The sequence below is a fragment of the Panthera tigris genome, chromosome B1, assembly GCF_018350195.1.
Source record: "Panthera tigris isolate Pti1 chromosome B1, P.tigris_Pti1_mat1.1, whole genome shotgun sequence".
NCBI classification, from domain to species: Eukaryota; Metazoa; Chordata; class Mammalia; order Carnivora; family Felidae; genus Panthera; species Panthera tigris.
Genome location: NC_056663.1, coordinates 157,607,815 through 157,620,359, shown reverse-complemented (window position 1 = coordinate 157,620,359; position 12,545 = coordinate 157,607,815).

The window sequence follows — 12,545 nt, the reverse complement described above, 5'->3', positions numbered from 1 at the left end:
AGGGTAGTCTGCAGTCATTCTCCAGGATCCATTCAGTTTCTTCAGGGGTCAGATTTGTGAATTAAATGAAGATATGGTAAAGAGCTGCTAACCTAGCACTTTTTATGTCTTTAATCATATCAGCAGTCTCTGTTATTCTCTAGACTTGTGATACTGTGTTTCACTCATCATCTTGGGCAAGGTGATGGGGTTAAGTTTTAGAGATTTTGACTTGACCTTTCCTACTGTGAGAGCTCTTACCTCACAGGACAAGAACCCAATGTGGGAGTTACTTCAACTGCCAAGCTTATCAATATCAGTGGTGTACTAGGGGTCTATGCCACTGTTTGGGTGAGCCACTGGGAGCTGGACTTTTGCCAGGACTCTATTATTACCCAACCCCATAAATCTCTGTGCCAATGAGGTCTGTGGTGACACCTATGCCAACTCAGAGCCTGTGTCATATAGTCATTGAAATATCTTGGTAATTTTTATTCCTCAATGCAATCTGAGTTAATTGCCATATTCCCTTTGAGACACAGGGAATCATTATGGGTGCTACAGAATATTTCCTCTTCAGTCAGTGGGTTCTCCATCTAAAAATTGGCTTAGGTGTGAGAGCTAAGCAAGGGATTATAATTTTGCATTGCAGCAATAACCTTTAGCCTCCTACTCCTCCATTCTTGCCTCTTTCTGGTTGCAGATGTAGAAGTCGTTGAACCTTTGTTGGCTACCTGTCCTATTGCCTCTATGATTGCCCCGTTTCATAAACCACTTCCAAAACTTCCTTCATGTCAAGCCTCCTTGTCTGCCTCTCCTATGTTAGCAATTTTCTAGTAATTATGACCTCCTGTCTTCTGGCAATTAAATACTGCAACTTAACTTTTACCATTTTGAGGCCATATCATCCCTATAGATGTTAATGAGCCCAACTCTGTGGTCACCACTCTTACCATCATCCTTGGCCTGCAGCCTCGCTAAACTTCTATGTCATGCTGATGCCCCTGTCACCCATAGTTCCTGAATGCTTTAATGAAAGGTGCATTCTCTGGCCCTCCCATGGAACACATTCTGATGAGTTTTCTGATCTCACATATATATTATTCTAGCACACTTACCACCCCTCCTCCTCCTTCTCTGCCATTTTTTCCTGGGAAACTCAGACATTTACTCTTTTCTGGGTGCTTTCCATCACTTTTTCCATGTTTTTAAGAGCCATGCCAGCAGAGTTAGGCACATCCCTGGTATCCTTGTTGAGCTGTTAATTCCATGTCCTGAGAAGATATCCCCAAATCAATGAACTCTTATCCAGTCTTATATTCTAGACACCTTGGTCAAGCACTCTAAAAATCCAATGCTAGGTATATTTCCCTGGCTCCTCCTGATACATGCTACCTACCTAATTTATGCAAAAATTTTTTCATGTAGTCTGTTTTCTTTTTATCAGTCACAGAATATTCCCAGCCTAATTATGGTGGGATTTAAATTGGGTTATTGACCTGGAAAGAAGGTGGAGGTAGCTGTTGAAGAGAGCACCTGACTCGAGCCCGGAGAGTTTAGGGGTGCAGATGCAGAGACAACATCCTCAAAGTCTTTAGGCAGATGGCCCCATCCAGCATGTCAGGTTCTTGGATTTCCCCACCGGAGTCCTCACCTTTGAATAACAGACTTGCCTTACTTGAACATTTAAATATCTGGAGCTCTGGAATGTTACCAATTAGATCATCAGCCTGTGGCTCAACTGAGCCTGTCTTTCCACTGCATAAGATAAAGGCCTTTAGAGAAATTACCCCAAAAGTTCTCTGATCTCATACATAGCCATTAACTCCATCTTAGAATCTATTGTTCACTGTGAGCCAATCCCAAGTCTCCATCTAACTGCCTGTTTTCTCTGACCACTCTGGGTGCAGTTATGATGGTCTTGAGTTTTCTGGGAAGTGGATACCAAAATGGGATTAAGCATGCGAAAGATTTAGTAGGAGACATGAATGTGAAAGAGAATGGGGAGTGAGTCAGAGTTGCTAGAGCCGTGAGTCTGTCCCATATCTGATCCTTATGGAGGAGAGAAGGAAATCTAGGTTGCAAGGATGAGTCTTAGATTTCAACACAGTTCTAAAGAGTTCAGCAAGGCCCATAGGAGGTCTTTGAACAAAGTCACTTTAGTATCCCTGCTGTGCTCAGTTATTGGTTGGGAGGATCCCATGGGATGCTTGGCTCCAGAGCAAATGCCATGTTGGATTTGAGAGTGTAGCAGCTGGGGCCATCATTTAATTACATTCCTGAAGTCAGAGATTTGATAAGTGCATTTTCAGGGCTGGCACAATATCAGCACATCTGTACATCCACACAGATACATACATTCTCTCATACAAAAACACATCAGCAGAGCAATTGCAACTTATGAAAATTTTGTTTTTAAGATATAAACTACTCACTCATGTGTTTATTATGATATATCACAATATACTGCATAATATTATTACGTGTCATTAGTAATTCTGGCTCATAGAAGGCATGCAATCATGTTTTAATAGTAGGAAATCTGTTAATAATTCAAAATGTTAATTCAAAATAAAAATCATATGATTACTGGAAATACTAAACAAGCATTGGCTAAAAAATTTTTTTAGCTGTTTTAGATTTTTAAAAAGTTCTTAGCGAAATAGGGATAGTTAGCTTATCTATGTATCTGTGTATCTATCTACATTTTGCATTATGTCTTATAATGAAATACCAGAATTTCACAATCAAGGTAGAGCAAAAAAGCTTAATTTAATTTTAATTAATTTAAAATTGCTCTAGAGTTACTAGCACTGTAATTAGTTGTAAAAATATATATAAAAAGATATTTATCATTGATTATATAATTATACAACTCAAGAGAATGACATGGAATATTATGATGATTAATAGGAACATTCAGTTATGTAGCTGCATCCAGTATCTACATATAAAAGCATTCATCTTTCTATATACAAACAAATCCAATGAGAAAATATTTACAGTAGGCAAATAATCTATAAAATACTTAGAAATAAGATTAACAAATGTATGCAAGACCCATGAGAAAAACTAATTTATAAAGCTACTTAAGATCATAAAATAGAGATTTAATAAATAGAAAGGCATAATCTGTTATTGGTCTGGGCATGTGTCACTTCTCTCAACTAATCTATTGATTTAACAAGATACCCTCTAAATACTGAGTTTTCAAAAAATGAGATAATCTTTTAAATTCTTATACCAAAAAATAAAAAAAATAAAAAAATAAAAAACCTTGCCTGAATAATCAAGGAGTTTCTGAAACTGAAGAATACAGGCAATTCACAATAGACCTTATAGCTTTTCCAGTATCTGATTAGCATAACTCTCAGCGACAAACTGACCCTTGTTCCATTTCTATAGTCACAAGGTCAGCCAAACTGTGTTAACTCAAGGTGTTGAGAGTGATGGATAAAGAGTTGCTTTCAGTCAAAGTATATTGTGTGCTTTATCCCAGAAATCTTTTCATTCATTTTTTTCGGGATTCAGCATGTTTATTCTTATTCCATGCCAGGCTCAGTTCTTGATGCTGGGAATAAAGTGATGAAAAAACAGACAGTTCCTGCCTTCATGCCATGTACATACTAGTGGGGATCAAACAGTATACTGCATAAGTTTAAGGTTAAGAAGTGCCCCAGCCATTGTCAGTAGTCTCTAGTAGGTGACCTTTCCAGACAGGAATCTGGTGCTATTACCTTTTGCATGTAAGTCTAAACTTAAAAGGGGGTGGGGGTAGTTGACCTTCCTCAAGTTCTTAGCTCTCCCAGACTCATATTTAGGATCTACAACTGTGTATCAATTCTAGAGAGCCAAAAAATTAATCCCTCACCCATCACTGAAGAATAGTTCTGCCCTCTTTCCTGTGAAACCTACCAAGCTTACTTCTTTATGTATCTTTAGTCAAATTTGTGTCATTTACCCAATTAAAGTCTATTTCTTGGTCTCTCCTTCAAACTGGACCTACTACCAGCATTTGTCAATTAAATGATTTATGTAGGAAACTATTGCTAACAAATCTTAAAATAAATTTTAGAGTTACAATACATAAAATAGTATAGCTGACTCAAAAATAAAAAGTCACAACAATGGAACATAATAGAGATCAGAAATTTATTCAAATAAATATGTGATACAAGGAGCATTGATTAAAGTGGGTCAATCATTCAATTAATGTCACTGGAAACATTGAAATTGCTCATGGGAAAACAATAGCAAGTTGGGCCCCTATGTTAATTATTATCCCACAGTAAATTTATAGTCAACAAAATTTCTCCTCCTCCTCCCTTCTTATCCTTCTCATCTTTCCTTCTTGTCCTTGTCCCTGTCCTTGTCGTCGTCGTCCTTCTCCTCCTCTTCCTCCTCCTTCTCCTCCTCCTCCTTCTCCTCCTCCTTCTCCTCCTCCTCCTCCTCCTCCTCCTCCTCCTCCTCCTCCTCCTCCTCCTTCTCCTCCTCCTTCTCCTCCTCCTCCTTCTCCTCCTCCTCCTTCTCCTCCTCCTTCTCCTCCTCCTTCTCCTCCTCCTCCTTCTCCTCCTCCTTCTCCTCCTCCTTCTTCTTCTTCTTCTTCTTCTTCTTCTTCTTCTTCTTCTTCTTCTTGTAAGAACACTTAATGTGAGATCTATCCTCTTAACAAATTTTAAGTGCACAATACATTGTTGTTCACTATAGTAAGTGTTGTACAACAGATATTTAGAAACTATTAATCTTACTTAACTGAAACTTCATGCCTGTTGATTAATAAAACTCATTTCTCTTTCCCCCCAGCCTCTGGCAACCACCATTCCACTCTTCCATGAATTTGTTTATTTTAGACACCTCATAAAAGTGGTATCATGCAGTACTTGTGACTGGCTTATTTCACTTAAGATAAAGTCCTCAAGTTCTATCTATATTGACCCATATTATATATTTTTCTTCTTTTTAAAGGTTGAATGTTATTCCATTGTATGTATATATACCATGTTTTCTTTATCCAGTCATTAGGTTGTTTCCACATCTTAGCTCTTGTGGATACACTACAGTAAACATGAGAGTGCTAATATCTCTGAAATCCTCACTTTAATTATTTTGGATATGTATCCTGTGTATATATCCTGTGTATATATTTTGGAAATATGTAAAAGTGAGATTGCTGGATCATATTGCAGTTCCATTTTTTAATTTTTTGAGGAACCTCCTTACTATTTTTCATAGCATTCCCACCAACACTAAAAAGATTACAGTTTTCCACATTCTGGCCAACACTTATTATCTTTGTTTTTTGATAATGACCATTCTGAAGTATGTGGGTGATAACTCATTATGGTTTTGATTTGCATTTTCCTGTTGAAGTGAAGATGAGTATCAGAGTATAAAATGGAAACCATTAAAAAAAGTACAAGAAGCAAATATTGGAGAACTTAATCAATTATTTGTAAGCATTGCAAAATATCCAGAAACAACAATAGAGACAATTGTTGAGTTAAATTGCATTACAAAATTTCTTTGTGGAAAAAAATTCCTTAAGTAAAGTCAAAATATGAGCAAAACTTGAGAACCAAAATATTTGTAATACATAGGAGATAAAAAGTACTAAAATAGAACCTGATGTTTATTACTTCTCTTATTTCCTTATTGTGATTCCTTTGCTTTTAATGGTTGCCCTTTGTAGAGTTTAAGTGTATTTTGCTACTGTGTTTACTTTGATACTCTTAAAAATAACTTGTAATTATAAAAATAATATTTGCTTCTTCCTTTTAAGTAATTTAATGACAGTAAGTTCAACTTTGGTTAAGATGAAAATAGAGTAAGTTCACTCCAACTTTGGCCTTTACAGTTTTTCATAAGTTTAATTTAGAAGGTTAAGTAAAAAAAAAAGTCACTATTTCATATTTAAGTAAAGGTGTAGGAGATACATTTATATGTATATGAATCTGCACAATCTTTAATCTTCTTCAGGAGAAGATAAATCTTCAATGAGAAATAATACACAAAGTTATGATATATGTAAATGTCAATTTTATGGACAAAAAGGAAAATGTGTAGGTTATTCAGAAAATTGAGATGTGCTATTTATTTTGCTCTCCTTTCCATCCAATCAGTACTTAATCAAAATGTTCTTTTCAAAATATCACCTAAATATTCTGTGAATTCTTATTTTGTGTCAAAGCGTCCACAAAGAGAGAGACCAGGAAACTATGCCCAATAAATAAAGGAATATTTAATGATCACCTAAATAATATACCCATTTCTCCAACCTGAAATAGAGTTTCAGCAGTGTTTGCATGTCAGAAGTAATGTGTTCTGACCAGTATAATGGGTTTTGATTAGGTAAAATTACTGTGCCTCTTAAGACTTACATCTTCCTTCTTAGAAAACCATATTGGCACTGCTTCTTAGGAAATAATCTTTGATATAGCTGAGTGTTTGATTATCACTTCAATTATTCACAAGCTGCATTGTGTTTTTAATAATCATGGACACTTAACCAATCCCCAAGTAGTTAATGATATTACTATGAAGAAAGATGTGTATTTCAACTTTTAGACTAGAAAGTGTGCCTTTTTTTCTTTTTGCATTCACACACACACAAAAAACATGTTTAACCCATTTTAGTTATCTTGTTTACACAGGACACATGCTGACATGATTCCAGGGATGACACATTTATGCTGAAATATTGTGTACACTGTATATAATTGGTTTAATTAGTAATTTCCTTACCTATGTCAGATTGGTCTTTCAAAAATATTGATCAGATCATGTTTTATTCTTGTGCTTAAAACTCTCTACTGTTGTTTACACAAAGTTTCAAATATTCAACCTACTTAGAAACCTGTACTCTCAAATTTCTGCTCATTTCGACAGTCTTAATGTTGACACTTTCTCTCTCTTACTTTCTCACTTCTAACTTTTAGAATCCTAATTTTAGTAGTTCCTCTTATCTTCAGAGACATCTTGTTGTATGGTTCTTACTCTCCTTTTTTTTGTGGTGTCTGTGATGAGATGAAGTGAGGTGAATGACATAGGCATTTTGATGTAGCATTAGGCCATTGTGGACATTTCTAACAATATGTCAGAACAGGGATCATCTGATTCCCAAGACAGTTGACTACAGGTATCTGAAACTGTGCAAAGCAAAAACCTCAGATACACAGGAACTACTGTATATTGTCTTCTTCATGGTCTATTTTGCTTTTGTTTTGTTTTTTAATTTCTTGAACTGATCACAGACCTTCTCACCTTAAGACACATAATCTCTCCAGAATTCTCACTAAGATAAATTCTTCTCTTGATATTTGTTAAGTAATTATATATTCCTGTCTCTGGTCACTCAGCCTTGAGAACTTTGAGTTGAAATCTTTGAGTTTTCTGACATTTTTTTTTCTTTTTTATAGCTTCTCAATCTTATCACATGCCAGATGTTCTCACTTAACCTTCTTCCTTCCTTTGTCACTATGCTTCTGTCACTATACTTCTTCCCCAGTCAAGGACCATGTCTTCCATCATTTTGACAGCCTTCTACCTAGAATTTTGCCTCTAAACTTTTCTGTTTCTCTCAATTTTTTATGCCCAGGCAGATTTTTCCTCCCACTATTTGGTTATTTTAAACATTTGTTCAAAAGTCTTTAATTTTCCACAAAACCCATTGAGTAAAAAACTAAATAGTTTTGAAAAGAAGTCTTAAATTCTGTAACTTGTCTCCCATTATCCTACTATTTTCTTACACAAATCATTTGTTCTACAACTGAACATTCCCTGGATTTTTGGTATACATTTCTTCACCTGCTTTTGTCCATCCCCCCACATCTCCAATTACAGTCCTTTCTGATTTTTAAAGGAATCCAGAGACTGTAAATTCAGGCATTATGATGCTTCACTGAAAACTGTGAGTGATGTATTATCACAATTTGCAACGGCTATTTGTTTCAAGGCATATCTAATACCTTGACAACAATTTAATTTCATATAACCTTTATTAATTCTGGTTCCCTACCAAGATAATTCCTCTTCTGGGAGCCAGCTGCTAGTCCTCTATTCAGACTTTATGTTTACTTTCCACTTGGGTAGTTTGCCTCATTGATGCCAGCTTTTCTCCTCCTATATCCATAATTTTTTAAATGTTTATGTATTTATTTTGAGAGAGACGGAGAGAGCACGAGTGGGGGAGGGGCAGGGAGAGAAGGAGAGAGAGAATCCCAAGCAGGTTATGTGCAGAGCCTGACATAGGGCTTGATCCCACCAACTGTGAGATCATGACCTGAGCCAAAATCAAGAACACTCAACCGACTGAGTCACCCAGACACCCCCTTATATGCATACTTTTTGCTATGTGACTTTGCAGTTCTTCAGACCTGGAATCAAATATATTTCCATCTCTCTTGGCTTTGATATTGGTTCTATGGCTTGTTTTGGTCAACAGGATGAGGTAGTTGTGATAATGTACCATTTCTGAGCTCAGACTTTAGAGGCTTCATATGTTTCTGCTTGCTCTCTTGCACATAGGCATTGCTGTGAAAACAACATGCTATGCCTAGTGGGCAGTCCAGGTACCTGCAGTGAGAAACAGAGGTACTTAGTTGCTTAAGTCTAATGTAGAACTCCCCAGCCAAGCACAGCTTAGATTGCTATTGAGTTTTGGGGTGGTTTTTAATGCAGCAATGGCAATCAGATTCACTTATACTAACACAGCTTTAGTTTATATTTTGGTTATTGCAGTTTTCTTCTTACTCTGACTATATTTGACAGAGATAATTCATTTTAAAATATTACATGCTATGTTATTATTTTTGAATGAATTAATTACACTAAATATTTCATGTATATTTTATTTTTACTGAATTTATATTTATCCTGTCTGGGAAGGGGCCATTGATTGTTTAATCATCATTGAATTCATCCAAGCACCAACTATACTTAGTACCCTGCACAAAATAAGCATTTGTTAGTGCTTGTGAAATGAATGCATTTTAAACTTACAATATTTTCAATGATACAAATGTATATATAAATTTAAAAGTATTTTTGATTACCAGCTGGCATAATAGTTTGTAATTTGATCACTGATTCAAAAATTTAATTAATATAGTTATTTTTATTTAATTTATATAGTAATTTTTGAGGATTCTCTTTGGAACTTAAAGGGTGGCAGAGCACACCCACATTCATGGCAGCACTGTTCACAATACCTAGAAGGTAGAAGCAATCCAAGTGCCCATTGACACATGAATGGATAAACCAAATGTGGTATATATACATGCAATGGAATATTACTCAGCCTTAAAAACAAAGGCAATTTTTGACATATGCTACAACATGGATGAATCATGAGGACATTATGTTAAGTAAAATAAACCAGTCACATAAAGATACATACTGTATGGTTCCACTTATATGAAGTACTGAGAGTAGCCAAATTCACAGGGACAGACAGTAGAATGGTGGTTGCTTAGGGATGGAAGAAGGGAGGAACGGGGAATTGTTTAATGGGTATAGAATTTCAGTTTTACAAGATAAAGAGTTCTGGAGATGGATAGTGATGATGGCTACACAATAACATGAATGTGCTTAATGCCACTGGATGGTATATTTAAAATAATCAGAATGGTAAATTTTTTGCTATGTGTACCTTATAGTAAGAATTTTGAAAAAAAAAGGAGGGAGTAAAAAAATTATTAGCTACTCATAATATGTAAATCAATGGATATGAAAAGGCTTGATTAGATATTTAAATCTTGATTTAAGTTTGATGCCACTACCAATATTTGTTTGTGACAGTTCTATGTAGTGAATGAGTAAATAGAAGCTTTACATAGTAACTTCCCTGTAGTGAACCCACATACCCGTGGTCTAGATGGTGGCCTGTGCCTGTCACATGGCTAAAGTATGTTGATCACTATCACTATAGCAACAGTTTAGCAGGATGGTTAAGAGCCCAAGCAGGGTTTCCAGTTCCAACTCCAACACTTACCAGCTGTGTAAGCTTGGGTGAATTGTTTACTCTCAGTTTCCTCATCTCTGAGTGAATTAATGAATTGATATACATATAAAGCACTTGGAAAACTGCCTGGCACATTGCAAATATCACAATATCATCTATTATTATTATTGTTGTTGAGAAATCTTGGGATTAGAATCTGAATTCTATCACTTTTCCTAAAAGTCTGGCAATAAGGATGTTTTACTAAAATATTACCTATCCTTTCAGGACTCTGCTGATTCTGAAGGATTGACTGTGCTTTTGGAGGAGCTTGCCAGATTCTCCTCCCTTTGATTCATTTCAGGGCCATGTCTAGGCAGGTAGCTGGTACTTCTAAGTGCTTATCCAGTCAAGCCTATGCAAAGTAAAGGGACAAGGATTTACAGCTCAGAGCCTCTTGGTTTCTATCTTAAATGTGCCCAAATCTGGAATAAAGGGGGGAATGAATCTTTTGCCATGATATAGGTATTTTGGCCTCTTTCTCTCCTTTTAAGTGCACTTTCCAATAGTCATCTCTCCTCCTTAATCATTTAAATAATTGGCAAGCACTGCAGCCCTTAGCAGAAGGTGGGAGCTTATTTATGTCTCTTCTTTGTCTGTAAAGACAAAAGAGAAGAACAGATGAGATCAGATCAAGGAGCACTTTGTTTTATAATCTCTCCGGAGAAATCTAGGAGTTCCCTCCCTCCATGCTCATATTTCTTATTGTGAAGCACTAATGAAGACACTAATTAGTCGTTCAGCATGGACTCCCCTTGGATATTTTCAAGACCTACTTCTTTCCATTTTGCATATGCTTAGCTTGTATGTTTCCTGTTGTTCTTCCCAAATTCTGTCTGTGGGATAGAAGAGAAAACCAAAGCAACAGCAATTCTCCCTGTTTTTTTAAGATGCAATATGTGTTTAAAAGCTCATATTGAGTGCATGTCAAAGGAAATTTACTGCAGTCAGACAAACACTAAATTGGCAACACATCAGGTAAAAACAAAGTGCCACTGATTACAATAAAGCTCAAAGATGAGAAGTCCAAATCTTCTCCTGATAGATGTCCTGGTTAGAATATTTATGTTCTTATTAGCATACTGCAATGCTGAGTGCAGAAAGTGATATGACAAAAAAAGTATTCTCAATGATTAACACCAAACCTGTGATTCCCAACAGCTCTGATTTCCTGCTCATCCTAAGTTTGAATTGCATTGGATATATCATTGATTTCATTAGGTTCACTGATTTCATTAATTCACAAATATTTGAGAGTTCTTCTTCTATTCAATATATTTTTGTATAAATCTCCCAATAGGTAAAAGTTTACCAAATTCATCAAAGTGAAAGACAAATGTGATGAACAACAGAGTTAATATGAAAATTATTTTGGAAGACTGGATAAATGGATCTAGTCTAGCATTAGGAATCTTGATTATATATATATCCCATATCCTCATAGTCTTTATATATATATATATAAAGACCTGCACAAGTATAGTATTTGAGAATATTCTAGGGTTTTAGCTTACTGTATGTTCATTTTGAGTCGACAGTATTATGCACTGATAAGTAAACAAAAAATAAAAATACAAAACAACAATTAGTAAGACCTTAGAGTGCAGTCATAGAATTTTAGAAGAATACACTTCTAAGGAGACATTAGCAGATTAGAATGGATTCTTAGAAGAACAAACAGGATAGTGAGGAGTTTGAATAACTCTCTGAAATAAAAGACCGCTGAACTTGAAAAACCAAAGCCTTAGTACAGCAGTTATTTTTCAATATTGGAATTATTCTTCATGATCACAGAGATTACATATCCATCTGTTTATTCATTCATTAATTTATTATTCTACTTATTCAGAAATATTTATTGGAAGATACAATGATCCACACACTGTGTAATCATAATACAATGATGAACAAAAGAGACGTGGTCACTGGTCTATTTGAGATTATAAAATGAAAAGATAAATATCATGGGTCAAAACAAACCCAATGCAAGCAGATTTCACATCATTATAAAGAAAACTTTGTCAAACAGACCTGCTCCCAAATGGAATGGATTCCTCAGGGCTGATGTTCTTGTTTCTGTGTTTGTTTCTAGAGGGATCACAGGCACCAGATGGCCACTTGTTTGGAAATTTAAACACTGAGTGAAGTCCTATACCAAGTCTTCCTCTCCATATCATTTTGTGAATATGTCTTTACTTCAGTCCCGTTAGTTGAAGACAATGTAGTAGGCACAGCTCAAAGGAAATGCTATGATAATAAAATAACCAAACAGGAAGCATTTTTTTTCATGAGTAAACTCAGGCTAAAGATGATCAATATTAAATCCTATTTTTAGGCTTCCTAAAGATTATATCCATAAAACTTACAAATTACAAAGATTGTTATTATTTCTATGATAGGGGATGGGGAAAATAAATATGGAAAAAACGATTTCTATTCTATGGCAAGTAGAATTTATAAGAAGGGGTTATTCAGATGTAAGTTACAAAACCCAACACAAATTTATTTAAGATATAGGCAACGTATTTATACATAACTATGTGGAAGTCTAATGATGGATAAATCTTAT